Genomic DNA, 27,580 nt, shown 5'->3' on the forward strand with positions numbered 1-27,580 from the left:
GTAAGTCCCTACGCCCATGTGTCAGCCAGCAGCCAGCCATAATGAAGGCAGGCAGCCAGCAGCAAACACTAGGATCACAGATTTAGGTGGGATACAACCTGCCCTAATAGAGCACAACAGAACCAAGGACCTTTTGCCTATGGAATAAAGGTGGGGGGGTTTGAGGTGTTTGTTTAATTATTTGGTTTGGGGAGGGTTTTGGAGGGGGTGGGGTTTGGGTTTTTTTGTTTGCTTGTTCATTTTGTGATTTACAGCTGGGATCACATCTAAAGCGCCTCTGCAAAAAACCCAATTCAACCAGTCAGAGCATTTTTGAGGCCAGGCTGTCTATACAAAGAGTTCAAAACAAAATCATACAAGCACCTACCCTCACCCCCACCCCCCAAAATCAACCAACAAAAAACCAAACAAGAATCCCCAAAACACATATAGAAAGGATTACTAACTTAAAACCAAGGCTAGCTGGCACAAGAAAGCTGCCCTTTCTTAGTTCCCAGAAATGGACAGATAAGAGGTTGAGATGGTTACTTGTATGCACAAGCTCTAATGCACTGTTCTCTCATTGCTCCTGACATCTTCATCCAATTCAAACAAGCATCGTGGAGGAACCACCACCACCATCACTGTGTGAGTACCCAGTGTCCACCTGGCTCATTTCTCCTTCAGATGGGAGGTGACCCACTTCAAAGTACCCCTGTGTTCTGTGATTCAATAATGAAAACTGTCAGGTCTAAGGATTATCCCACTGGGGCCTTGCTTGGCTAAACCAGTTCTCTCCAGAATCAAGGCTACACCCTGTGCACGTGGGCTGCGAGCCAAAACTGTTTGCCAAATCAGGGGGGTGAAGCTGTGTTTTTCTGGGGGCTGATATTCACCTCAGCAGAGACAAGGGAAATATGGAAAGTCCCTTCGTTGCCTGAATCCAGAAGGGATTATTTGGGCCAAAGACTTTAATTACAACTGACAATGCAGGCGTCCTGCTGATGGCACCCATTCTACTGATGCCAGGGTGTTATCCCCAGTGACACTGACAGGAAGGAATAGCTGCCAAGTGACCCACATTTGTAGGCAGGACCTACTGACCTGAGGGAGACTGCTCAAGCCCAGCACCGAGTCAAGTGACTTCCAAAGAGCCATTACAGAGCAAGAGGTTTCGGTAAATGTGCTGACAGACGTGTCACAGGTGTGACAGATCAATACCGTCTGCTGCACTAAGCACGGGCAGCAGGTTGGGAGCACAGCTTCCCTGGGCTCAGCAAGATCTGCATTTCCAGAGCCCATATGTCTGGGGATGAAGGAAGTTTTCAAGGCCTGTCTTCTGACACAGAGGACAATGTCTGCACAGGGACTGTGTGATCTGTCTTCGCCCATTGTGCCATCTGTCCTTTTCAAGCTCATGGTCATACGATGGCAATCCTTCATTTGAAACAATCTTGTGGACTCTCTTTCGTTTTACTGCACAGATACTCCTTAGCTCCCTACACGTGACCCACTACGCTCTATAGCAATTACAGAAATCAGGTATTTTCCACTTGTTTTCATTTAAAGCAGCAATGAAAGGGAAAGATCACCTCAGCAGCAAATACTCCATGGACCTCTAATGGTTCACAGATGAGTGAGTGAGAGCCATTAACCTACAGACTTGGTGTGAATTCTGGGTAATGGCAGGAAGACATCAGAAGAAGTTTCCACTATGGACTCTTTGCAGACCTGGAATTGAGACTTTGACTTCTGAGACTGTGATGAAGTGAAAGGCTGGAGTTCATACAACAAGAAAAAGCCTGGTTTTGACACACGCACAGCCAGCACACAAAGATATGTCTTAACAGCACACTGCTACCTTACAAAATGCCCTAAGGTGCACTCACTATATACAGTTTGCTATTTAAAGTGTCTAGTAATGTATTCTGCAGTATCCTCTGACTGCCTTCCTCAAGCTCAAGGGCTCACATGGAAGCCAATACGTAAGCAGTGTTACCAGAAATGCCTACAGACCCACTGGCAGAGAAAGTGGGTCTTTTTTTCAATTACACTTCCACCCATTTTTTTTTTTTAAACAATTAAGCTATTTTTAGGAACATGGTTCACTTTGAAAGGTTGAACCTCAATGCTGTTTTCTTGCACAAAAGATAACACAGAACCATGTACCCAAGAGCTATATGTTACTGCTATGTCTGTTATCTTGCACCAAACCCTAATGGCCTTTCAGAAAATATATTTCTTGGAAAGAAACAGCAGTGGAAAATTATCACAAGAGACATTCACATCAACACTGTAGATTAATAAGCCCCAAGACATTTTTGAAGACTGGAAATGAATTCATATTCAAAGTGACAAACTCTATTATGACTAGTAGAATAAATATTTGTAATTAAGCTGTTTAGAGGGGTAATTACAGAAAATTTTTTTAAGTAATTTTGTTTTAAAAACAAAATTAAGCCAAAAGTGTCTTCAAAAATACTCAAACTGGTGATGCCATGAAAGCTTACAACTATCATAAAGATAAGGAGCAATCAGCACAAAAGTGAAATGTTTTTATTAAATTGTGCTTTTAGGTTTTCAGCCCCTTGTCGGCACAGTTTCTTTTGGTCTCACCTCAGTGTGGAAAATGCCACTGACATATCAAGACTGACAGCCAACCACTCAAATAAGCATGTTCTCATAAGCCTATTAGAAGTGTTTTTCTATGAGCATTTGACTCGGCATTTCTTTTACTATATGTCTTTAAGTGTTTTACTTGACATATAAAATACAACATACAGCTAGTGTGTAGAAGGAATAAAACCATGTACAGCTGAAGAAATGACCCTTGATATTTGCTTTTCCATTAAGGAAGAATATACTCCACGAACAGAAGTGGATACTGCAAACCCTGTCACTGACATTGCTTCCTAAGGAAGTCAGAGGGATTCAATCCCAATGCCATAAAGATTCACAACTGAAATTCTAACACATGGAGCTAAATGCTCTATATCATAAAGAACACATTCTCCCCTAGACTAAGTCCATATTAAAATTGAATCTCTAAATTTCAGTGAGAGGAAATACTAAGCCCAAAGATATTAATGCCTTATTGCATGTTTAATGGCCTGAAATCATCCCTCTTTTCACCTCAGGCATGAAAGCAAAAAAACTCACCACAAATCCAAATGTCATCCTTTTGGCCTATCCTTATTACAGCTGGAACTCTCCTCAGAAGAAAGGCATTAAAGAGAAAAAAAAGGTGGAACAATGGATAACAGAAGGAACAAGAATGGGAAGGATGGAAAAGAGTATTAAATACTCCCCACACTAGGACAAGTTTTGGACAAAAACAAACCAAAGAAAACTAGATAAAGTGTGTAACATTTGTCATTGAGATAATGGATGTGAAATCCTTGGGATCAACATAAAGCAGGTGTTTCTCCCTATTTTATTACCACTTAGTTGGAAATCAGGAATAATTGAACACTTGGCATTTGCAAAATATCAAAAAGCAGCGGGGGTTCCATTATATCCCAGATGAATTTTTATTCTTCTGCCCAAAATTTCAGGAAGGGCCGTAATTTCTTGGTGCCTGTGAGGTGAGCTGGAGCCCCTGCACCAGCCCGAGAGAGCCGGTGTGTTAAAGGCTCTCAGGGTGGCATCTGTCCCAGGCAGCAAAGGTTGAAAGACTCAACACCCATTTGCTGCTTTACTCCTCACTCAAAGGCCTTTGCACACAGGGAATGAGACCCCTACCACTGTCCTTGGTATATGTGTTCATGCCATCACAGAAAATGTTGGGGCATCCGAGAGATCCAATTTTACTTTTCAAATACACTTAAAAACTCATTCTAACTTTTTAGTTGCAATCAGCACGGTAAGAAAATCCTCTTAAGAACCTTTTGCAAGGATTTCTTGTGTTTCTTCAAAGAACTGAAGAGATTGCTGTCCTAAATGGCTTTGGATACGAATCTCCAAGAAGCAGGGCCCGTAACATATCCTTGAGGGCTATCATGTTGGAAGATAACCAAATATTTGAGAGATGTCAAAGGTTGTTTCTAATGTGGCAAGTCTCAGGAAGGAATGCTGTGGAGCACCTCAAAAATTAAGTGAAAATTAGGAAGAAGGGGCAGCATCTTTTCCTTTTCCCTTCCAGTTCAATATTTTCAATAACTAGTAAATAAATCCCCAGATGCACTAATGGCTGCCATCCAGAAAATGCATCTGCTGTGTTTATGAGATCTGCAGTTCATAAACAATTGCCAAATATAGAATTATTCACTTCAATGCTATCAGGGGTTGTTTTATAAGAAAGGAGAATATACTGGAATCACACTTATGAGGAAGATCAATCAGTTTGACTTAGAATTCACATGTGTGGGTGTCAAAGCTTAGCTTTTGTGGAAAAAGACCATGTACAATTTTTACATTAACTGTCTGACTGGCAATTGAAGGTGCCAGCGACCCTCCTGGCATCAGCACCGCTCCTATAGGTACATCTGTATGGGTACACTTTAGTCCTTCAGCTTATGAAAACCTAGCTCCATTATGTCAATGATTTTTTACATCCATGTGCTGTATAACAAAGAAGCCGTTTCCAGGCTGTACATGCTAAACATCACATAGTGCCTTTCATGGCTCCAGACAGAAGGTTAGGGCTCTCTTAGCCTAATAACAACCTGATATTGAAAACCATCCACTGAGGTTAGTGCAAAAAAACCCCAGTGGGTGATACTTGAACTGATCCAGGAACGCACTGGTACAGTAAAGGTACAGGTTGCTTGTATGAGGTTAACATATTGAAATGAGAAAAACATTTTCCCATTTATGATCCACTTCCATAATTTTCTGATTTCTACTTCTGAACTGAGTTCATATCAATACTTGCAATGAGCTGCCCATTTGCATGGTGGCCAGTCTTCTGCAAATAAACCTGTGCTGTTTTCACCTTTGGTTCCAACTGGATGGACCTGAATAAACTCTACTGTGAAGGCCCTCTCAAGTCTTTGGATGCTACTGTGCTCCTGGCATGGCTCTCCACCTTAACTCCACCATTTTTCTTGGGAACATAAGAGTCTGCCCAGACAAAAAGCCAAGCAGATATAGCCCATGATATAGAGAGAAAGCTTGAGTAAAGGCTTTGTGTGGACACACAGGCAATCCTGTGCAGATGCTGTCCCCATGCATTTTTTTTTACTAAAGGGATAGCTTGGAAAAGACCTGCAACAAATTCCCACACACTCTTTGCAGAGGGCTCAGTATTTCCATATGTCTTTAGCAGCCCAGACACCCACAACACGCCACACATAGGAGCTCCCAGCTTTACCTATCCTGTGAGCCACAAGTCTCTGGTCCATTGTCAGGTACCAGGAAAAAGCAAAGCTCTTCAGCTTCCAGGCACTGGGATACAGAGGAATACTTAAACCAAGAGGCCAACAGGGGTCAGCCCTGCCTAGCACGGAGGCTGTGACACGTCACTGCCATCTCCACCACCCCCGGCGTGGCACAGGCAAAAGCCACAACTGGAAAACACACAAGGCTTGAATAGTTACTCTTATAGAGTACCTCCAGCCATGAAAAAGCAGTGAAACATTTGGCAGCAGGAACCTTCCAAAGGAAGCTTCTCAAGTCCCTGACATTAGTCCAAATTAATCTCAGTTCCACAATTTTGTACCTGAAAGGAACATGGAAGGAATCTGATAGGCTTGGCTCACTTTTCTTGCACCCACACACATTCAGCAACAGAATGAAACTCTTTGTCTGCAGATCACACCTAGTGGCTTCAGCATCACCTGGACATGGCAGCTGTAGTACTTGCTGTCCACCCAGGGATGATCCTTCCAAGACAGGCTTGGTAGGAATAATTTAAGTTGCACCTTCACCAGTTGTAAGCCCTTCTTGTGGGGTGCTTGTCTACAAGACAGCAGTTTTTACTAAATAGGGTCATATCATGAAAAGAGGAATACAAAAAATCCTTCTTTTAGGAAGACTCTAGATAGTTAATGGGTATGTGTAATATCAGCCTCAGTCATCTTCCATCGTGGAAGGCATGAATGATGCCCAGGACTATATGTGGGCCACAAAAGTGTAAAGTAGATGCTCAGTCACTAAACCTAACACTGCAATCAGATGAATGTACAAGTAGTCAAGAAGTGGTTGTGTTTGGCCTGAATGTCCCTATTGCTTAGCTAATCTCAATGATGAAATGGGGCAAGTGTTTTAGATACAGCAACGTGCCTCAAATAGGCACGCACAGCTCCCACTGACTACAGGAGGAGCTGCAAGGCATGCTGGAGAGGAGAAAGGAGCCCTTTGTGTCCTACCAAACACTGGAGCATCCACCAGATGATCTACTTTTTAGTCACACTTTATCTCATGATCAGCTGGGCTGAAATACTGAATGTATTGTCCATTGTTTAATGATGGAAAACTAAAGCTGCAGGCTGCAGTTGATGTTTACTAAGGTGTTAATGAGCTATTCATTTTATCAGAATCACTGCAGAAGTAGTGCTGGGAAATGTAATCTGATATTGAAGAAGATTTAATACTGTTTCTATGTCATGGTAGCTGTGTCTTTTCATTGTCACTTCGCAACAAATAGAGAGGGTATCCAATAACTTAAGTGTGTGTACACACACATATATGTAAACTCAGACAAATTGTAATGGATACTTGTGCATGAAAAATATTTGCCATTTTAAAAAAAAGGGCTCATGCTAACCCCCAAAAACCCCCAAATATTATGGTTTGCATTAGATTTCCTGTGCTTATTGGAGACATTGGGAACTGGATATTGCAGGTATATTCCATGTACTAACATCAAAGAGAAAAAAGAAACACCCCTGTAAGGAAAAGTTCTACTAATTTAGTTTAAAAGAAAAACCAAGCCAAACAACCAAAACAACAAACAGCCACAGTACTGGTGATGTGCTGATTTCCACAACAGTTCTGCAGCCAAAGTGGTCTCCCAAGATGTGCTATTATTCCTACCTTCTGCTCAGTCTCCTGAGAAGCCACAGGCAACAAATAACACATTATCTGTACAAGGCACATCAGTGCAAGGCAACAATTTCAAACCTTCCACTTTCATTCTAAAATGAATAAATTAACAAAGAAACCAAAGCAAACCCAGAAGTTACTCTTTTCTATAACTACTGAGGAGACCTGGGGCCAGATCAGGAGCAGGGTAGAAAGGCTTCTACATTAATTTGTCACTTCCATTTTCAGTTTCTGTAGTCTTCAAGAGTTTATATTTGCTCACCCACAAGAATGTTTCTGCTTTTACTGCTGTGCTATATATACACTGAAAAGTTTCCATTTGAAGGGTGCTTTCTTATGATACTGCAAGAAAACCCCTCCTACACAATTTTCTTCTTTGAGAAACCCAGGAATCACTTGTTCCTTTGGAGAAATGTTAGTGTTCAGTATCAAAAGAAGATGCAACTGGAATTAAATGTATTAATACTTCTTCATACAGAGACTGCTGTCTGCAAGCAACTAACATACTCTTTCTATAAGCAAAACAAAGTTATATGTTTGTAAAGAAATCACACATTCCAACTGATTCTAAGTAATGACAAGAAATCTTTGTGTTTGGCTATTCTGATTCTTCCTTGTCAAGTGTATGCCTGCTGGTAGGTTTAAATGAAAATCTCTTAACTCTTCCTCTTTGAAATATTAAATGGGATAAACTCGCTTGCTAGGGTCTGTTTCTTTGAGGTTTTATACCTTGTGGAACCATTTATATCTGAATCAAAAGAGATGAGAGGCAAACCATTAACAGAGCTGAATCTTATAACACTCCTTTCAAACAGGTAAAGAATCACACAAAACACAAGATAAAAACAAATTAAATCTAAATTATCCTCTTCTTTAATAAAAATTACCTGAGCTAGGGGGAAATTTTTAAACCACTGCTCAGTGTTATTTCTTTTTTTTGTACCAAGTTAAGAAACCTCAGGCCCTCCTTCTGAACATATTTTCAGACACATTCAAATCTCTGCTTATGTTAAAACATCATTAAAGGATAATAGCATTAGTCTACTTGTCAATTTGCCACAGCAGAACATTTTCTGGCACTTGGAAAGTCATTCTTAGTGGATTTGCTCAACATAGGGCCAAATATTACATAGAAAGTTAACCAACATATATTCAGCGTGATGGAGGGAAGGAGGAGGAAAGCAGAAAGTATTGATAGAAGTCAGCCTCTGGTGGCATTCACTTTGTTTTCCACAAGGGATCAAGTCCTAACATTGCATGTCTTTGTCTTCAGCCCTATTGAATTTGTCAGCAGTGCTGGGGGAACAGTTACATCTACAGAGTCCGCAGGCTTTCTCTTGAGCTAAAGCCTCCTGATTAGTAAGCACTCACCGTTCAGTCAGTCAACACGTGTATCACACCTGCCTTTGCTTCCTCCCTGGAATATCATTTGTACCTCAGCACAGGCTTTGATGTTACTGATGCTGTGACTCACGGTTCATGTGTAGCAAAAGCATACCGTTGCAAAGGCTGCATCAACCAGCTTTGCTTCAGTTTCTTCTTAAGAGCAAATTAAAATATTTCAATGTTAAAAGATATGACAGCGACATACCTTTTAGGGTCAGATTGTCAAAACTCATAGTGGTCTTTTACAGTCACCTCTGGGACCAAAATTGCAATCAAGTTTGTGGAAACAAAGATAACTGGGCTCAAAAGTTCTGATGCCTGTATAATCCACCAGAGCACAGAAACAAGTGAACAGCAGTGAACCCTAAAGCTAAAAGCATATCACTGCCAAACCATAAAGTTCTGGGAATTCAGCTCAGAAATGTTTTCCTTCTGTTTCCTTACAATTCCAGGAAAAGATAAGCCAGGTGACAGCCTGGGAACAAAAGGAGCTTTTACAGTTGGATGTTTCCTGCCAACACAGGTAGCAATTTGAGTTTTTGATGGCAATGGGGAGAAAGCAGAGCCTAAGTAGAACCTATGGGGGTTTCACTCATGCTCCTTATCAAACTGAAGCCACATTGATTACTTACATACAGTCAAAAGACGAGGAAAAGATGGTTCCTTCTTTCAGGATTTTATATGCTACCATTGTAAACAACCGAATGTATGGCAGGCACCCTTTTCTCATTGCCAACTGGAGATGTAGAGATGACAACTTGGTAACAAAAAACCCACAGCACCGTAGGCTAAGCAAAGACACTGAGAATGTGTCTGAAAACGTATTCTTTTTATCTACACTTTTAAAACTGGAACTACAAAGGGCTACAGCACAATCTGTGATTCAGATACATGTTAGAGACTGGATGATGGTTCTCTATTCAACAGAGAACCAAGTCATAAAAATTCTAAGGGTGCATTTTAACCTTAAAGTTAAGCCGCAAGCCAAAACCAAGGGTGCTTATGTGCTCCCCTCTGTCCCTCCCAGCCACCTCTGATTCCCACAGGGCCAGCACTGCTGCATCCCCAAACCACTGGTGGCCCTCCAAAGTTGAGTTGAACATCTGCAATACTAACATGCAAATGCTGGGGGTGATGAGATGAAGGGGGAAAAAAAAGGAGTTAAAGCCATGCAGTTTTCAGTGACAAGTTGCTCAAAGAGTCCAAGAATACTGCAGCCCAGGAAACACCGGGTCATACTCCAAGATCACACTGAGACTACAACAAGGTTTCTGACTTCTTTTCATCCATCTTTGTGCCTTGTAGCTTCTCCAGGGTCATCGTTGTTGTAGCTCACAGTATGGTTACAGACAGTCTCTGAAAGCCAGAAGACTGATGAACTGCTTTGTTGCAAATGAATCTATGTTCTCATTTGTTAGTATTCAGTTCCTCAATAATCAGTGCCACTAGATATTAAGCAATTGTATTACTGGCAGAGCAACTAATGTTGCACCTTTCCTCCAGTTTTATTGATCAACACTGTCTTGGTTTGGTCTGCAGACATCTGGCCTCTACCTGAAAAGGTTTCTTGCAAAAAGCAAAATCCATCAAGCTGTAATTTTTTATGAATTTTATCCTGAAAAAGAATATTATATGTGCTCTGCAAGCATTTTACTTACACAACTGACTATGCTGTTTACCCCTCAGAATGTATCTGAAGGAAGATACTCCTTCAGCAGATCCAGAAGACTGAGTTCAGTTGTAAAACCTTGCATGTTAATTTGGCTGGCAGAAGTCAAAGAGCGTATTCCTGACTTCATGCAGAACTGGATCAAGGACAGTCAGTTCAGCTTTGAACAATCTAGTGTGTTCATGGCGAACAATGTAAAGCTCTCCAGAGGAAGTTGTTTAGACCCTGGCAGCAGAACACGTGAGTTAGGACAGCAGTGTCCTAATTACAGCAGTCCAGGGCTATGGGAAAGCTGCTGTAACGAGCTCGGAAGGAGCAATGGCCTGCAGAAACCATCCTGTTTCTGGAACTGTGAAGTGCCAGCAGAAGGGGGTCTGCCTTGCAATCACCTCTAGGGACCTCTAAATAAAGAAGAAATCTTCCTCTATGAATATTTCCATTTTAATCCCATCGAAACAGCAACTCCCAATTCCCTGAAGAGTCAGACTCTTGCATTTGCTTACACACTCCAGACACCAACTGCAACAAGCCTTTCATTCTTGACCGTTAAACTTCCAAATCTCACTGCCTTTGAACTCCCTGATACCACAAGATGGGAAAACAAAACCTCACTCTCCCTCGTACTGAAGGTACAAAATCCTTACTCGTAGTAAGCTTTCACATTTACAACCACTATCGGAAACTGCAGCTCTGCTCAAGGCAGGGTAGCCAACAGAGTCAAGCAGTCCAAAAACAAAACAGGCAGGAGGGGATATTCCAGGCCCAGGGAGCTGCTCTTATCCTCCTCGGGGCTCAGTCTGTGGAAAACTGAAGGCACAAAGAAGGACGAAGCCTGCTACCTACTGTACCTAAACTCTTGCACTGCCCTAGACCTTCATCTAAAACCTGTTACATTTTCTCCCTCCCACTTGAACACAGTGAACTGAACAGAACCAGCTCCCTGCAGCTGAAGCATCAGGACCTGCCGCCAGCCTTCTGCAGTGTTCCCTTTATGACGTCCAGCTGGGGACTGTGCTCTGTGACCTTCAAACAGGAATATAATCCCCCAGGGGTGCTTTGGCCTGTTTACACTCATTGCCAGTCTCTGGCCAAAACCAGTGCATTTGCAGTCCTGTAACTGCTGAACGCCTGTACAAGGGGCAGTCAGATTTCACAGCCCCCACATTTACCTTTGCAAAGATGAGAGAGGCCAAAGCCTTTAGTACCAACATTTAATGTCATGAACATGAATGACCCTGGACTTCTGAGGATTTTGCTAAAAGCCCTCCAAACCAATTATTCATTGCCTAATAGTTAGGGTGCCCAGTCCTGACCAGCACAGAATGCTACTGGCAGAGGACGCTTGATAAGCACACTAGGAACATGAAAAGTACCATTTGAACACATCTTGGATTAATTCAAACAAACCATTCCTCCACTTACAGTGTTGTATCTGACTGACCTGTTCCTACTTCAGAAACAACTTATTATCATTTCAAAACAAATTATTCAGATAAAATTCTTTGACTGAAGAGCTGTTCTGTAAGTTACTGCTTAAGCATCCTCAAGTATACATGTTTTGAAAAGCACAAATACACACATAATACACCTGTAAAAATCCACCTCTCCTTATGTAACACAAATCTTGCATGCCTGCTTTCTGCAAATGAAATTCCCTGGTTTCAAATGCATTGCCCTTGAGGGCACCAAGTAATGCCATGAAATAATGAAAGGTTTCTGCTGTTACAATGAAGGTCAGTATACAGTGGGCCATTTCTTTTGTCTCACTTTTCAGGATGATCAGAGCATTGAGGCGATAAGAGGGAAGCCAGTGCTTTTGTGTGATGCAAAATCATCAAGCTATATGTCCAGTCATTGCTTGGTGCTGCACTGCAGCTTCTGAAACAAATCCTTGCCTTCCCCAGTGACATTAGGAGAGCTCAGGGCCTGCTTCTATTTTAAAATGACAGAAGCATTTTCCCTTTAAGGTTGAAAATACTCACGATTGCAGTATCTGACCTTATTGTTTTGAAAGAATCATCATCATTTATAATGGTATTCCTTTATTAAACACGTACACGTGGAAGTTAAATAAAGTGATAGGAAAAATAGTATGCACGGAACCCACCGTGAATTGAGAGGGAATTTACATGGTTCACCTGAGGTTTGTCTGATTTAATGAAGACAGTAAATTGCACAGCACAGTAGCTGCATTCCATGCTGCATACACCACTATGCAGCCACAGCTACTGGGGACAGATATTCCCTTCTTTCCAGCTTTGCAATACTCTCTCTCATTTATCACACATGGGATATTGGAGAATAGTCTCTAGGTTATAGGAGGAAGCCAATAACTTCAGCATACTAGATAAATGGATATGAGGAAAATTATCACAAAAAATTATTATTTTCCTCTCCCTTAAGCTCCCCACACATAGAAGTTGAAGAACAGATTAATTCTTTGTCTGGTTGCCATGAAAACTAAGAGATGCAGCCTTACCTCAGAGGAAATGATGTTATACTCACACAATGAATAAGAAATGAAAGCTGCATGGTCCTATCTCAGCAACACAAAGCTGAGTCAAAAAGGACTCTTTCTGAAACCCAGGCATGTGTGGATTCTAATCAGTTCTGTTTATAACGTATGATCATAGTTAATTGTTCATTAATTCCACCATGTCATTTGTTCAGAGATTATACTCTCCACATAATGACTGTTTTGGGGTACACTCCAGCAGAGGAAATTAAAATAGATAATAGCAGTGATTTTAAATAGTCTTCATAGCAATCTTAAGTTTGATTCCATTAACCTCAACCAGTTTTTAAAAGATTTCAAAACATCAAAATCCTGTCTATTCTGTCGAAAAAAAAGTAAATGCACATGTGGAAATCAACATGCCTGCAGAACTGATGTGTTTCTCTCTGGTCCTTGGCCTCACCCTGACATCTACCTCCCTACAAAGCCTTCCCCTCAGGGGATGGGAAGGTGAAGGACCTTGAACCTCCAGATGCACAATTCACTCCAGTTCAGCAGGCAGCCTAGGTTTTAGTGACTTGTAATTAGCAAGCACTGAAAGGAACATCCACTAAAAGAGCACACAGCATGAAGTGCCTGTATTAATGATAATGGAGATGTTCGTGTTTCACCCCTGGATTTAAGAAAACACTTAAGAAAATTAATTTTCTCTGCTTTACAAGATGGGATATACTTGTGCAATGTCACCAAGAACACCCTCATCTGAATAACACTGATACTTAATAATTTTACTGCTTATTTCAGTCTCCAGAACACAGATGAGTCAAGAATGACAGTACATGTTTAATATGCAGTCACCTTGGGCTCCTGTTTCATTCCACTAGCAGACTAAGGGTGAGTTGATCCTTAATAGTTTTCACAAGACTGATTTTGCTATAAGGCCATGATGTATTTGGATGGCTGTCACAAAGAGAGCAGCTTGAGTGATTGAAATGGCTCCCTTGGCTCACAGCAATAAAGAAAAAATCTGGGAACTCCCCACCACCACCACCAGATTACACATAAATTATTTCAGCAATCCCTCCCTGAATATAAATGACACAATGCAATCAGAATTTTTAGCTTTCAAAAACACGCGAAAAGAAGTTTCAAAACACAAAAAAACCCAACAAGCAAACAATAAAAGTGCTTTGGTTCGACATGCCAAAACAAGGCTTTTAAGTGATGGACTTTTTCATTTTCAAAACTTAAATCAGTATTTTATGGTTTTTTTTTTGGTTTGGTGTTGGTTTCTTTTTAATTTTTCAGAATGTGTTCATCCTGTTATTGACTTAAATGCTTTGTTGAGCTTAAATTTGTGACTGAGTAGATTAAATTCTGTATTTTTGAAATTAAGAAACTCTTATCTGAAAAAAATTGGCCTGAATTTGCTGTTATGCTTTGGTCAATATCTTTCAAATTTACAGTTATTTGTGGCATACAAATAACTACCCAAAGGAGAATTTATGTACTTACACTTTATATATTGGATTAATACCTCTGTAACACTATCCATATAATGAGTTAATTAGCTGCTTTATAAGCATGATTAAATCAATAACAGGAATGCAATTATCAGCAGTGACTTAGTGATTGGTGGGCTTCCATGCCATTTGTAATGGAGTTGTCATTGCTCGTCTTCAAGGTTTTCTTGCTGTCTGTGTTTGATCATTGTTTACTGATGTACAAATATTCATAACATCATTTTTTAAAAAAATGCCTATGAAGAAAATAATGTCCTTGAAATACCAAATTTTTGAATTGATTGGATTCCCCAATATTTCTATCTACTATTCAAGGTAAACGCTGTCAGCTCCAGCTCACGGGTGCTCACACCCACCCTTGTTCGCACAGACCTGGGATAACCAACGGCATTTCAGGATGGACCTTTTCTCCCAAAAACTCTCTCTCCTGATGGGATAAGCATCACGGCCCCCATGCAACACATCACTTCAGACTCAGCTTCAAGCACACAGTGCTCCCTCTGTGCTCAACTGAATTACAAATAGGCTTGAACTTATGATGCTTAAGATGGATTTGTGCTGGATTTGTGCTAGAATATTTAGCACTTTCGACCAACCAGACCTGTGACAAGAAAAGCACAGATATCTTGCACTTTGTTTAGTCATTTGTGAGCTCTGAGAAACAACAGTGCACCTTTTTTACCGTATGTATTTCCGTTTGAAAGCAGAAGTAAAAACTAAATAAAGATTTCAAAACCAGAAGCTGCCCAAAGTTTTTCTTTACTATCAGCTGAACACATAAAGCTGATCACTCCATCTAGTTGCAAAATACTGTCTTCTGAAAACCAAAATCTGTGCCTAGTACTTCGCATAATTTCTCCCCGTACACTTCAATTGCAGCAGCTAATACATCTTCAGCAGCTAGAAGTTTTTAAAAGCAAAGCAAAGAGAAGCTTTCCTTGCTCTAGGTCTCTAGAGGGAAAGATTTAAGTCCTTCTTTCTGAAGAGATAGGTGAGTTCCCCTCATTTTGCAGGTTATGCTACAAGTGGTTGGACTCCCATGTGCACTTCCACAGCACTTGTCTGCATCATTCAGGAAAGGCAACAATGCCATGGCCCATGGGTCTAATTTTTTAAAAAAGTAATTCCAAGTACAATGCAACCAGACTTAAGAGACATGCAGCATCTTTAAAGTGAAATCTTAATGTTTTAATATAGTTAGAATGGAAAAAAATTGTTCTCTAAAGTACCAGCAGTCTGCTAAACAGTGCAAGGCTGAAGGACCAGGTTTCCTGCACCGCCTGCCCTGCACTGTTACTGTGCAGTGCCAGGACAGCACCTCTCAGAAAACATACCTGCCCTTTCCTCACTACAGAGGGAAATCTGAAATCCAGCATCATTATTACTGCTCTGCTATTAAACATTCTGGTTCTGCCGTTTGCAACAAGTGCATGTTGTCAGTCTGAGGCTGGTTAATACACTCCCTCTGAGTTACCTCTGACCTTGTCCTCTCCTGCCACCATTCTGCCCCTGAGCAGTCACTGATGTCTCTTCACCAAACAGCAGGATGTGCTCAAAAAAACCCCAAATTTTGCTGCTAGAAAATCCTTCCTAAAGCAATAATCTAAATCTGTCAAATATAAGAGCTACAGACAATGGTATTTATTGAATCGCAGTAACTGGCTACCTAGGACATGAAACTGGTTCCAGGCAGCCCTCATGTTAATAAGGCTCCATATATTCAATTTATGTTTGCATGAACAAAACTATCCAGGAGGCAAAGGACTGAATATTCATCTGAGCAACAAATGCATAAAATAGCCAATATTAACAAAATCAACTGCCACTATTTAATATGCATGTTTCAAAAAAAAAAAAAGCTATTTTGAATAACTAAAACAGACAAAATTGATCCAACATTAGGAAGACCTAAAGTAAAGTTCCAGTCAGAAGTCTCCAAAAGCTCTGGCAGAGATTTTGCTGGCCAGCTTTGCCCAATCTCCCTCTGCTTTCCCTCTAGTTTTATTTTTTTCCTTTGTATATTTACTCAGTCTTTCCTTAAGATATTTTTATGTTTGAATATGAGTATAATCTGTGATTTTATTTTCCTTTTTGGATACTACCTTTGCTCCTTTCGCAGGCAACTCATTTGGACAACTATTTTCTAGGAAACCAGGCAGGCAGGCACAGAGAGTATGTCTTGTGAAAACTAAGACAGAGATTTTGACTTGTCAAGAAAATGTGAGAAAATTTTACTGCAATTGAGAAAGAAACACACAGAAAGACATTAAGCTGAATTTTGTTTCCCCCCATAAAGAATTAAAAAGAATACATTTTGGTTAGCAGACTACAATTTTAGGGAACAATTGATATTTTGCAGGCATAAATTAAGTGTTCAACTTTGTACCAGAAATACCTTAAACCTGACAAGCCCTGATTAATTTGTGGTTAACTCTTTGTATTTAGACTTGACAAAGCACTAGGCTATATATCCACCGTATAAATTCACGCAACCAGATAATGGAGAAGAGATATTATCTTTTCAAGGACTTAATCAGATGCAATTGCTTGGATGTCCTCCAAACAATTAAATTTCTCACCCTGCTATACACAGCTAGAGGGGTTTTATCATTTTGCCTACCTCAGTGCCTGAATTCCTCCCCCTCCCAAGCCAGCATCTCTGCCTGGGGAGGAGGGGCTCGCAAGGACCACTGCAGTCCCACGGCAGCAACGCAATCAGAGCAGCAGCCCTGCAGGCAGCTCTGTGTTTGCTCTCTTGCAGTACAGAAGATGCTTTCAGGGAGGAGAGACATCCCCTTTGCCATCTTCTCAGCCACACATGGCCTGTGCTGCTCAGAGAGCCCCATCTGCACCGTACTGAAAGGAACCGCAGCCTCCCCGAACTCAGCAGGGTTTGGAGCCCAGGCCCCAGCACCGGCTGAATTTTTGCTGCCTTTGTCCTTCCTATTCTGCTCCCTTCCCTCCTGGGTTTTATCTACTGACTCAGCATGGACAAAACATTTCAGGCTAATAAGGAGCCCCTGAGAATGAGGGGTTCATCTCCCAGCACCTAGTTACACCCAAAATAACCCCAAACTTCTGGGGCAGCTGCCCCAATCACTCCTCCTGTATCTCCCCTTTAAACACAGCTCCCATTTCAATATCAAGGCCCTTTCTAACCCCTTAATTCCTTTTTTTCCTCATCTTCCTTCAAACTGACTGGTTTCAAAAGAGCACCAGCCTTGTTTGCTCATTTGCCTTCGGTAGTAAACAAGGAGAAAGGGGCAGCTTTGCTGTTGGGAACAAAGGGCTACAATTTTGAACAGCTTCCCTGCGGATCTTGTTTGGTCACAGCATCTCTTGGCTTTCCAACCCAAGGCAGATTGTGCATGTGGCCTTTCAAGCTGAATTTATTGCATATGTTCAGTGGTTCTGCTAATTGGACCTATGACTTCACCACAATTCAGTGAGTTTAGCTTCAAGGATGACAGGCACGTAGGTCAACAAGATATATACAACGTTATAAAATACACTAGATTTAGCCATTTTAGATCAAACTCATGCACTTCTAAAACCAGGATTTGGACAACTTTCCTGTAGACTGGGTGGGCTAAACAGAAACTATTCTAAAGGAGCTTTACAAAATCTTTGCAAACAATATGGGTTTCTATCTGCAACTTAATTATTATTATCAGTCATTCTAAAATAGCCTTTAGTCAATGGCTTGGTATACTATATAAAAAAAATTAAGGTAAATAACTGTAAATTGGATATTTATACTGAATACCAAGGACTATAATTAGAACTGTTACCATGCATCATTCCTCTCCAACAAAAGCTTTTTAAAAAGCACAAAGTTCTTTAAAAAACACATTTCTCCAGAATTATGTCAAGACACCACCAAAAATGTCCGTGAGAGCTGTGGACACAGCCAATAGGTCACACACCAGGGCAGCACTGAGCAACTCCGAGGTCATTAAAAAACTATAAACCCTGCACGGGCCTTATTTTGTAGCAACAGTCCTTACGCAAGACATGCAAAATATATTCTATATACCAAGAGCAGAAAAATAGTCACTGCTTGCCATTTAAAAGGAGATCCTTAAAACGCACAAGAGCAAAAATACAGAGGTATTTTATGGACAGGAAAACCAGAGATTAAATAAACTGCTTAAGTTCAAACTGGAAGAGTCAGTGGGAGAACCCTCAATTCCCTGTTTGCTGCTTGGACGACTTGGAAGTTTGCATACTTCTGCCTTTTATGTGGGCAGTATGTGCTGAGTGTGCAAAACATTTATTAAGCCTTCTTTAAGCATAAACAGACAGCCTGATATTACAAAAAAGGTAGACAGAAAATCATCAGATAGGAACATCAAACAACATATACTTTTCCATAACTGTTAAAAAGCGTTGGCTGTTCCTCAGGCTGCCCTACTTAGAAACTTTGATTGTGCACCCACTGTCATAAGACATGTTTTCCTTTCAACATCTTTTTAATCTTTTCAGACTGGTAGAAAAACAGTAGTCTTTAGTTATCAGAATTTTGATGTTTAACAGCTTCAAAGTGCTGGTGGTTTCAAATTAAATCAAGTGGTAGGAAAAACTAGGACTGCAGGTATCCAGTACATTCACCAATTCTCCTTGAAGATGTTTTTTTTTTTGCTTAGATGGTACAAATGTAATAAAGGAAACCTTTCCCACCCACTTCTCAGCAATACTTCACTATGGGATGTTTTAACTTTTCAGAGTGTTGTGTAAGAAAAAGGAAACTGTCCACAGCCACCCTCCAGAACATACTGTCTGCTACCGCCTGGCAAAAAAAAAAAGAGCCTCTTTTGAGAGAGGTTTCCTCAGCACTATACGAAAATGCTGCATTTGTTCTCACATAGATTGAAGCCTCTTTTCTAGCTTTCTGCATGATGAGGTGTTTGGTACATCTGTGTCTACTCTTGAGAGATCTTTCCCCTCAGGCATAGCGAGCACCTTAAGCTAGGTTTATTCACCTGTACTTCAGGGTCTAGTCAGCACTCTACTTCTGAATAATATTTCCATTAATTTACATACAGTCTGAGCATGAAATCATTAGCCTCAGCACCAGAGATGATTGCTAGATTCACAGAAATCCAAAGTGAGCAAGAGAACAGGTTACAGACTGAGATCACTCACACACTGGTGTTTCCTCACAGGCCAATGGTAAATTCAGCAGATGAGATGGTTGCAAATGCTCAACGTTAAGTTAGAGGTTAATGAATGGGAAACAACTGCATTTTCAGAGATGCCATAGTAAGGTCCAGAAGTGGTGATGCAATTATGAGAGAAAGAAAAAAAGCTGTGTGAGGGAAAATAAAATTATTCCATCTATGAAGGAATTTCATGTAAAGCTATGAATGCCTGTATTTAAAAGACATTCTGATTCAACCCTGGAAAAGTGACTGTAGCTAAATACAGTCAGTGCCTCAGTTCTACCCTTGCCTTCTCTTAGTAAAATTCATGTTGGGAAGTGGAGGCAATATCTATGCAGGGGATACTGCACAACTTTGCTTTTCTACAAGTTCCCAGAGAACACTGGAGACCACCTCCAGCTGGGTGAACTTGAGGACAACACATAGGACATGTCACAGGGAAGGATAACTGCCCAGTTACCTGTGAAAATCTTGATTAACTGAAGGAAGTCAACGATGGAGTTCTTCTGCATCTGGACATTTGCAAGTAATTCACCAGAAAATGAACCAATGTGCTCAGAAGAGAGTGAGTTCCACAGCTGTATCTTCTAACAACAACAAATAGGGCAGGTAAAAGTATGGTTTATTAGAGGGCACAGACAGAATTGTATCACATGGTTTCTTATTTTAATGCTGCCTTTAAGGAAAGCTCTTTAGAATATGCAAATCAGCGTGCTCTAACTGAAAGGTAGATATCAACAACTGCACTGACTTTTGAATTGCTCTGAGCTTTGTGAACTCAGAATGTAATGCAGAAATTCCTGGTGATACTGTAATTTGAAGAATTTTGAAAGAAAGGAGACAGAAGTTTGAAAGAGACCATTAAACTTTCTGATCTAATGATTTGTTCTTTTCAAATTGTCTTTTCATTAAAAACAGGATTTGTAATTCCTTTAGGAACCCATGACAGCAATGGAACAGAATCACACAGTAAACGAGAGAAATGAAGAAAGAAATTATTTATACACACCTGCAGCACTTCTGAAAACACTGCTAACAACTTTGTGGACAGCTTCTCCCTAAGGACCCAGCCTGGTCCACAGCACTGGCTGAGCCAGGCTTTCCTGGAGCCACTGTGAAGGGAACATGCTTCCTCTGAAATTAAAGCCCTTGCAGCGCTACACAACCTCTCCCAGTGTAAGTGCTCCCCACCACAGACGGAGACTCACTGTAGGAAGCAGGGGCATTCAGGAGATTCCTCACTCAGGGCTATGGATGTGCTGGTGCAAAACACACCAAATAAATCCCTGACCACTATCTCCCCTCCTGCTCCTGCCCTGAACACAAACAAACTCACTCACATCACACGGGCATTACAGATGTTTTGCTGAGTATAAATCCTTTACTTGCAGAGGGTATGAGGTTCTGTACTTGAGCCAGTGAGAGCACAAAGATGCCACTCGAGCAGCTGCTTAACAGAGCACCACCCCCGGCTTACAGATCAAATCATCATTAGTGGAGAGGGGTATTTGTGGTTACCCCTCACTACTAGTGAACTGTGCAAGTACTTGAATTCATATTGCCTACCAGTTGCCTGCAGTCTGTCAGAACTCAAGGATTTGCATAATGATGGTACTTACTTTAAAAATATGATTATGCAAAAACAGCCACTTCAGCAGCTCCAGGAAATCCTTTTACAACAGTCACAATTCAGCAGCTACCTGTCCCCTCTTCTGACTCTCCTCTCAACTCTTACTCCAGCAGAGCCTGGTTACCTAAGAACATCTTACTTCAAGAGGCTGTGGCCACAGGGTTAAGGACAAGCCTGTAGCTCAAAGCTGAGTTGGCAGGATTTCACAAAAAAAGTATATATACTTTTCCCTTCCATATTCTACAAAAATACAAACAAGTGACATATTATAGCTTCATCCCATCTATGCATACGTACTTTTAGGGGTATTACAAATGAGTGTGGAATACATGAATGTAATCCATAGAATGGTTTGGGTTGGAAGGGACCTCTGCCATGGGTAGGGATACTTTCCACTACAGCAGGTGTCCCTTTCTTCACAAGGGAAGCAAGGGACAAGATCACAGTGGGTTTTTTGGTATTTATAGGTTATTAATTATTATTAATTTAACGGGTGAAGCACCAGGCACACCTGGGATCCTGACTAGCTCCTGGTAGAGATGGGGTCACCAGAGACACCAGGTTTAATGCTACTGATAGAGATTTTGTTGAAGTAACCTCCACTAGGCACTATGACATGTTATACCCATGAAATAAATGCAGACATTGTGTGTAACTTGCCATGATGGGACAGTGGATCAGGTACAGACAGTGTTAAGGTACAGACCTTCAGTTCCTGCTTGCACTCATTAGCAATCAGTGTGTTAACAGAGGACTTGGAAACTATCACTTTCATCAAGAAGTAATTACTTTCATAAAATCCCATTAATTTCAGTTGCATAAATATGGAGTAGGATATATTCTGCATAAACTAGGATATCAGAAACATAAGCAAAACCCTTCTACCTTGTACTTTTCCCTTTAATTATGAATGATTTTCAATGAAAAATAGAAAGATACTGAAATTAATTCTCAAACTGAGATTTAAAATTTATACATAAAACTGTGACGGCACAACATGCAGCTGCCCAATAAGCTGAGATCCAAAACTGGGAATGGAACGCAGCTGAGCAACAAAAAGTTAGATAAAATACATCATTCAGGTTGCTGAAACAAATCATAAGAAGTTCTCTAAAGTTTTCAGATGAAGGTGACATGTCCTGTATCTTTCTGCAACTACAAAGGCAAAATAAAGTTTTAATTCTGGTACATAATACAAAGGCACTAAACTGCTTGTGTACATCTCAGGGTAGTAAATCTCCTGTGGTACAAATTCATACTACTAAACTAGCCATAACTTTCAGCTTATTTGCAAAATTATCATTTATTAAAAAAAAAAATCCCAGAGTGAATTTTCTTTTCAATTAGCAAAACAATCTTATTTCAGTCTAGTTCTCCTGTCCACATTAGTCTTCTTTGAATAAATACTGAAGAAACATCATGTTGGATTTCTCTTCCAAGTCACCACGCAGTGATTTCTGTAAAAAATAAACCCAAAAGCTGACATTTCCATGGGGGGCAGTAATTACCCACCTTGCAGAGCACTGGCCAACAAAACAGAACTCCACAAAAATATCACATCAGGCAACACGTAAGAAAGATTTTTAAAAGTGTTATATGGTCCTAGACATCCACCAGAGATACCACAGCCTGAGCTGCTGAATGCCCAAAGCTGAAGCTGCAAGGATGGAGGATACTCAATACCTTGAAGATGAGGACATTGCTTTAACTTGTCTCACATGCACTGAATTATCCTCTGAAGGCACCTTTTGCATTTAAAATATAAGGCTATAGCCAGAGTTGAACAACTGAAGTGAGGAACAATGTGGGACAACTGTACCATCTCTGTTGAGCTCATCATCTGAAAGAGCCCCCCCCATCCCATTCTAACAGGGAGGCATTATTTTACAGAGTGCTAAAAGGTTCCCAGCTGGACAGGCAACACTGGGCCCCACCAAGCCCTTGAGGCCCAGTTTTCTGTCTTTATGACACAGTCCTATGCTAGCCCAACTGCCTCAGCCAGAAAATCCCTGATACCACTCTAATAGTGGCCAAAATTTCTGAATAGCAGCAAATCCAGCCCTTTATTGTTTGAACTTCCAGGTAAATCACTGTGGGAATACATCAGGCTTTGGATGGGAAGGAATTTTATTTTTAATACAAGTCACAACTCAGACTTTTTTTCTTCTCTATTTCTTTCCTCTATCCACGTCATGTACACCAAGAGCCTAGTTCTCAAACCCCCCTCATCAAACTAGGTCTGATTGAGTGTAACTCTCAATTTTAGCAGGTGCTCAGTCAGTTCCACTATTTGACAAATATTTTGGCTCACAGGAACAAGCATTTAGTGAATGGCCATGGGGTACAGATTCAAAGTATGCATGACTTATCCTGAAGCCATAATTCAAGCAAGTTAAGAGCTTGAAATTAGCAGAACTTTGACTTTTGGCACAGGGTTGAATATATTCATAACCACATAACCCGATTTTTTGCTTCAAAAGCATCCCAATTCTCCCTTTCCCAACTCTCAAAAAAACCCAAAACAAAACAAACAAACAAAAAAATCACACCAAGCCAAAAAACCAACCAAAAAAAAAAACAACCACAAAAGCCCAAACCCACCAAAAAACCAACACACAAACCAAACCAGCCTGGAGAGGAAAAACAGAGGATAAAAGATTCCATTAATATCAACCCAGTACTGGAAACAGCATGAATTTACACTCTCTGAGAGTTCAGCTGCAAATCTAGTCACTGAGCCATCTTCCTATAACATGAAGTTGCCCATTGTTAGTCCTCCCTCTTCCCCATCTCCTCCCCACCACAAGCTGGTAACATCAGGCACAACACGGTTTATAACCCAAACTGACATTTGCATAGTTACTAAAGGCCATTCGTTGTGACTGCACAATTCTGAGGCATCAAGAAGGTGAAGAGGAAAAGGTAAATGTTCTAAACCTGCCTAAATAAAAATGTAACAGCACAAAATTTTTCCTAGGTTTATAAACAACGAAGTAACACTGCGCAGTGCCCACTTCAAATGATGCTGTAGTGCTACCCACACAATACAATGCAATCATTTCATTCCTTTTGGGGGTCATCTTCAAAGAAGGAATTGTTTTTCCAGCTGAATAGAAACACTCTTTCACCACCAAGCCCCATGCTAGTAAGAATTCAACATTGTTAGTAGATATCTCATCCACCAGTGCCCCTAAACATCTATCACAAATACCTTTCCATTTAATTAGATTTGCCTCTGACAGAGCATCGTGTCCAAAATCAAGGATAGGACTGAAATTTTCCTCACACCTAGAAAAGATTCACTGACTTAATAAAATCTTTCAGACCCTAAATAACACAATCTGTTCACTTACCATAGGCCATGTTCCCAAATGTTAGAGCAACATCTGCCTAGTTTGTGTCTTAACACAAATGAGTTAAGGACCAATCATTTGTGCCCAATCTATCTGGATTCTACTACTCTCAGTTTCAACTGTTCAGAAACCATGAAAGAGATTTGTTTTAAAACCATGGAATTACTATTTTGTTTTTAAAAAAGCATGGGGATTTCTACTTGTTCCCTGAGTTAAAAGCTTTATCTGGTAATTGGTTGACTTGTTTGCACGTCAAAATTGAGGTTTGTACTAAAACCTTCACATGGTTGAGATCTGCAAAACATTTGACAGCCCTGAGAGAGCTGAAGGGAAAGGAAACAGAGAGCTGGAGTGGGAGTCCAACAGCTAGGAGATGATGATGCCCTCCTGGGATCCTCCTGCCCCTGGGAGGTGTTTCCAGCTCTGCTAGGCTGGGCAGTCCACACCATCTCTGACAGGCCCTCAGAGGTGGGAGCAGAGCCCAGCCCAGAAGATGCACGAGCTCCTCCAAGCCTACAGGTTGATCACTCCTGACACAGTATTTCAATTTATATCCATTAGGAAATTGCAGGGCAACTTTTCCAGCGTACATAAAAGTTAACAAACACCACGAGTCTTATGATGAAATTAGCAGGATTTGTGATGCTGGCATTCACTGTTCTCCCTGCTGCCCACAAGTTTGCAGCAGCACAGGATGTGACAGCAACACCCTTTAACATCTCAGGGACAGCAGTAGCCAGACTTTGCATTACGGTCAAATTATTCTGTGTTCCCAAAGAACACACAAGCTCCTGAGCACTACACACAAATGGAAATCACTTCAGTCCTTCTGAATATTGTATAAAACATAAATCATTGAGTACGTGCCAAGACCTGCCCTTCTGCTATGTACTGAACAGAGAACATGGAAAAAACCTTCTGAGATTTCACCTTTATTTTAGGAATGGCACTGACTAAGCAACTAAATTCTTTCCAGACATTATTACAGAATAAACAATTTTTAGTTTTCACAAACCAAACTATGCATGACAGAGCTGCACTATAAAGTATCAAGCAAGCCATCCCATCAATCACTTATTTTTAAGGGTGGCTTGGCTTGTTCTGTGATACCACTTACGGCTCAGGTCTGCCCTTGGATGTACTCAAACTATTTGCAGTGTAGGACACTGCACAACCATCCAGAGGCAGAACTGCATGAAGCTGTAATATAAACTTGAACAGAATCAAGGGGAAACCTGTATAATGCAGACCCTTCACTTGCTGGCCCCATCCCATCCTATTGCAGGAGTTAAACTGTAAGGTCTGGACCCTTCAGCACCTTTCAGCTAAGGTCTGGAATGTCTTGAATCCAGGGAACCAGAAAGAGTGTGGTGGGCCCATTGGGCACAGAAGCACAGCATCTCTACAGAGTGAAGAGCGGCAGTTTGAGAATATCTCACCTTTAAAATAAGTGGGATTGGATATAATACAGGGTTTTGTTTTGTGTGTCTTTTTAAAAAGGTCATGCTTCTCATACAAGTATTGAAGCAAGCTTTAACAGAAACGTTATTACACTGTAAATGGCTTAACCAGTCAAAAGTGGTGAAATATTACCCTCAGACTGCAAACCTCCAACTGAATAGGAACATAAATCAGCATGACTGTTACTGGTATCACCAAGTCGAGGACACTGGGTGCACCCACCAGCCTTACTTTCTAACCATTGGCTGCCTTGGGCTCCTTACTGTATAAATTATCCAGAAACATTAGCAATCTCTACTGTTCCAACATGATTGGAAGATTCTAAAAGATATTTCTGCATACTGCTTAAGCAGAGGGTTAGCTTTGTGCAGTATCATGTGATCAACAAAAAAATCCCTGAGTACTGCTTGCTTGTGGGTGGTGCAGAAGAACAAGAAGTGACTCACAACTCATAGTGGAAAAATTGGGGGGAAAATCTTTTAAATAGTCAGGAAAGTACAAAATGGCAAACCACAATTACTGGGCTTCCTACGCCCTATGTACTGGGTAACAAAACCACGTCTTTGATATGAGAAGACTGATGCCCAAATGTATAAGTGTTAAGTGAAGCAATTGCTGCTTTTTGCTCCATTCTCCTACTAGGAAGGGCCTCTACATGCCCTGAATCTGCAGAGTCCTAAGGAAACCCCGAAAGAAACTGGAATAAGCTACCCAATACCAGTGTGACATGAAGGGGTCAGGGAGAAGGAACTCAAAAAAAGCATTTGGTGGAGCAAAGGCTTTCTATTTTCTCTTATTCTTAAGATTCAGAAACAAACCCACATATTTCACACAACAAAGAAATCCATATATTTCAGATTAATAGGCAGATATTTATCCATGTGCCACTCTAGTTGCTAAGAGATTTCCTTTCTACAGCACAACGTTGTATAAACAATAAAGCATTTTTGTCCACAAAGCAATTGTCTCACCTCACTGAATCAAGAGCCTCTCACTGACATATCCCTTCTATACTGTTCTAATTACAAGCTGTAAGGAAGCACCCTCACACAAAGACAGTATATGGATATGGTTGGGCACGCTATTGTTAAACTTGAGCACATCAAGTACAACGTGGGCTTCCTGCAGCATGAGTAGAGTTAGCTGAGAGACTGCACATTTTAGCTCACAAGCCATAGGTAAATATGGGTTGATAGGCAGCTCCTACAATTCTTTACTGCTGGGGTCATTTTCAGCAGGGGAGGAGGGGGGAACCCACCCTGACAGATACATTACAGACCTGCACACAACCTAAGCAGCAACCAAGAAAAATATTGCTAATTCAGGCTGATTTGAAACAGCAGCACCTCAAAACTGACCTCAAAGACAGCAACTGATTTCCATACTGTTCTTTATACTGGAAGATGACTCAGAAGATCTATAATGTATACATTCATACAGAAAAAAAAATACCTACAGTTTAGATGGCTGCAGCAAATGTACTGCAGCATGTTAAAGAGTCTTCTAATGTGCTCACTAGAACAGAAGGCAGTGGGTTTCGGAGTGCTTTTCATTATGTATAGTACTGCCACGGCGGAAAAGAAAGAGAAAAGGGCAGGGAAATGCTGACTCTCGCCCAACCAAAAGATGCACATATGTTAGAGGAAATCTACATGTCATTTAGGAAGCACATGCACTGCTCCTCTGAGCATATGAAGATTATCCAATCCCCCCTTAGGGGGATTTCACAAAGGCACACAGAAATACTACATATCCAGGTTTCCTGGACAAGGAGACAAGGAGACAACTGGCTCCTTGATATGTTCTTGAAAAATTATAACAAAATACAGCCAAAGACAAGAAGTCGTGGCAGGGCCTTATTTCTATGGAGCAGAGTACAAGGTGTCATTTTTAAGGACATATCCTCAGAGCTGCCAAGGTGGTTGGCCTCTTTATCTGTCATTATGCCACAAACCGTAACTATTTTGCTTTATACCTT

General features: G+C 40.9%; 1 protein-coding gene across 2 annotated transcripts in view; it reads right to left on the reverse strand.

Moving 5' to 3' along the window:
- The window catches only part of ANK3 (ankyrin 3), a 205,971-nt gene that overhangs the window by 176,398 nt on the left and 1,993 nt on the right, over window positions 1-27,580 (reverse strand). The window lies entirely within an intron of this gene.

The sequence above is a fragment of the Manacus candei genome, unplaced genomic scaffold (assembly GCF_025592945.1).
Source record: "Manacus candei isolate 608988 ecotype Guabito, Panama unplaced genomic scaffold, ASM2559294v1 h1tg000050l, whole genome shotgun sequence".
Classification (NCBI taxonomy): Eukaryota; Metazoa; Chordata; class Aves; order Passeriformes; family Pipridae; genus Manacus; species Manacus candei.